Source organism: Heteronotia binoei, chromosome 15, assembly GCF_032191835.1.
Source record: "Heteronotia binoei isolate CCM8104 ecotype False Entrance Well chromosome 15, APGP_CSIRO_Hbin_v1, whole genome shotgun sequence".
Classification (NCBI taxonomy): domain Eukaryota; kingdom Metazoa; phylum Chordata; class Lepidosauria; order Squamata; family Gekkonidae; genus Heteronotia; species Heteronotia binoei.
Genome location: NC_083237.1, coordinates 7,046,275 through 7,049,363, shown reverse-complemented (window position 1 = coordinate 7,049,363; position 3,089 = coordinate 7,046,275).

The following is a 3,089-nucleotide window of genomic DNA, read 5'->3' as shown; positions in this document are numbered from 1 at the left end:
AAGCCACGCACAGAGGGAGGCAATTCCAGGAAGGGTGTTTGCATCTCACTCTGCAAATATTACTCACAGATTCTGAAGAACGTGGGATGCAAACAGGTCATAGAATCGTGGAAGGGACCTCCAGGGTCATCTAGTCCAACCCCCTGCACGATGCAGGAAATTCTCAAATACCTCCCCCTAAATTCACAGGATCTGCATTGCTGTCAGATGGCCATCTAGCCTCTGTTTAGATGTTGGTCAGATCTGTAGGGCCTGCAAGATAGAGCTTTTCCGTCAGGCTTTTGGTTCAGGTAACCGGGCGCCCTTACCCTACCGCTAGCCTTATACCATCTATTTGACCTCCCCTACAAGGACTTAGCAAATTACCCTCTGGATTATTATATTCAGGCCGGTATCTATGTTTTAATCTGCAAAATGTGCCCGCACCACCTATGTTGTATTTTATCTTGATAGATCCAAGTGGCCAGCCGTGTTGGTCTGAAGAACAAAGTAGGAGTCAAGTTTCACCTTTAAGACCAAGAAAGTTTTATTCAGAATGTAAGCTTTCGTATGCATTGCATACTTCTTCAGACAAGGGGATAGGGTACAGTGGACAGTGGACAGTGGACTGTACCAGGCTCAGCTAGCCCGCTTAAGGATTTACTCAGCCTTCCATCCTTCCGAGCAATGTTCCCTCTAAGCTGAGTTAGTGTAAGCTACATCACAGTTTTTGAGCCTCCGGCTCACGCATTTTTGTCTTAGCTCAGGAAAAATGGGCCCAGAGTAAACTAATGTATGCAGCAGCTCACAACTTTAATGCCAGTAGCTCACGAATTTTTGCTCACAAGACTCCACAGCTTAGGGACTATTGCTTCCGAGACACATAAAATGAGTACCCAGCTAGCTAGAGGTAAAGTGTAGATGACTGGGGAAGGCCATGGAAAAGTCTGCCATGAAAACGTCACGATGTTACCTCAAAGGCCGGTAACAACTCAGTGCTTGCACAGGGGACTACCTTTACCTTTATGAACATTTGAGCCAAGTCATTTATCTTCGTAAGAACATAAGAGAAGCCATGTTGGATCAGGCCAATGGCCCATCCAGTCCAACGCTCTGTGTCACATAAGAACATAAGAGAAGCCATGTTGGATCAGGCCAGTGGCCCATCCAGTCCAACGCTCTGTGTCACATAAGAACATAAGAGAAGCCATGTTGGATCAGGCCAGTGGCCCATCCAGTCCAACGCTCTGTGTCACATAAGAACATTAGAGAAGCCATGTTGGATCAGGCCAATGGCCCATCCAGTCCAACTCTCTGTGTCACATAAGAACATAAAAGAAGCCATGTTGGATCAGGCCAGTGGCCCATCCAGTCCAACACTCTGTGTCACATAAGAACATAAGAGAAGCCATGTTGGATCAGGCCAATGGCCCAGCCAGTCCAACACTCTGTGTCACATAAGAACATAAGAGAAGCCCTGTTGGATCAGGCCAGTGGCCCATCCAGTCCAACACTCTGTGTCACATAAGAACATGAGAGAAGCCATGTTGGATCAGGCCAATGGCCCCTCCAGTCCAACACTCTGTGTCACATAAGAACATAAGAGAAGCCATGTTGGATCAGGCCAATGGCCCATCCAGTCCAACACTCTGTGTCACATAAGAACATGAGAGAAGCCATGTTGGATCAGGCCAATGGCCCATCCAGTCCATCACTCTGTGTCACATAAGAACATAAGAGAAGCCATGTTGGATCAGGCCAGTGGCCCATCCAGTCCAACACTCTGTGTCACATAAGAACATAAAAGAAGCCATGTTGGATCAGGCCAATGGCCCCTCCAGTCCAACACTCTGTGTCACATTGAGAAGCCATGTTGGACTGGCCAAAGGTCACCCAGCGAGCTTTCATGGCAGAGGGGAGATTCGAACCCAGGTCTCCCCAATTGTAGTCAGATGCTCTTACCACTGTTTGTACCCATAGGCAGCAGTCCCTCTAAGCTGAGTTTGTGTGAGCTAGCTCACAGTTTTTTAGCCCCCCGCTCACGCATTTTTGCCTTAGCTCAGGAAAAATGGCCCCAGAGCAAACTAATTGATGCAGCAGCAGCTCACAACTTTCAAGCTCGCAAAGTAGTATTTTTGCTCACATGACTTCACAGCTTAGAACAGGGGTGTCAAACTCATTTGCTATGAGGGCCGCATCTGACATAAATGAGACATTGTTGGGCCGAGCCATGTTGGGTCGGACCATTTGTGTACCTACTTAAGATTAGGTAGCAGACAGATAAACTTTATAAAGGACACAGACAGACACAATTAAAGATTTTTTTTTTTAAACTTAAAACATTAGCACTCATTGGTCTTCAAGGTGCTTTCTTTGTATCTCTCCTGTGCAAACTAGGGAACTGGACAAAGGAAGCTCTGGCTCTTTCCTTCCTTCCCCAGGAGACCAGGAGGGGGAGGAGCCTCAGCCAATAGAAGGAAGAGAGGCTTGGCTCAGTAGCTCTGCTGTGCGACTGAGAGAGCCTGGCGAAGCAAGTTCTGCCTCCCCCCCTTCCTCTCCAAGGGAGGAGCCTCAGCCAATGGAGAAAATAGAGGCTTTGCTCTGTAGCTCCTGTGTGATTGAGCAAGCCTTGCAAAGCAAGCCGTTACGCAGAAGGAAGCAAGAGGGAGGGAGAAGGAAGCAGAGGGAAGCAAGAGGGAGGGAGAAGGAAGCAGAGGACAGCCAGTTGCTTGGGGGCCTGATAGGAACCCTCCAGAGGACTGATTCGGCCCCCGGACTACATATTTGCCACCCCTGGCTTAGAGAGGCATTCCTTACTCACTTGCTATGAGGTGAATACTGAGCAAGGTGACATGACATCATAGAGTCGTTCAGCAACTGCTCACTCATTGGTGCTTTCCACGCATGGGTAATCCTTCATGAAGACTAACCTTTTGGGTTTCCCAAGGAATTGTGGGTTCATCTGACATTGCCACCACATGACATTTGTTTGCTGCTGAAGCAACCAGCCCACGTTACATCAGCATGCGCGACTGATGGTCCCACAGCTTCTGCGGAATGACAGAATCCCAGAGTTACGAAACTCTTGCTTCTTTTGTAGAAGCTGTTGC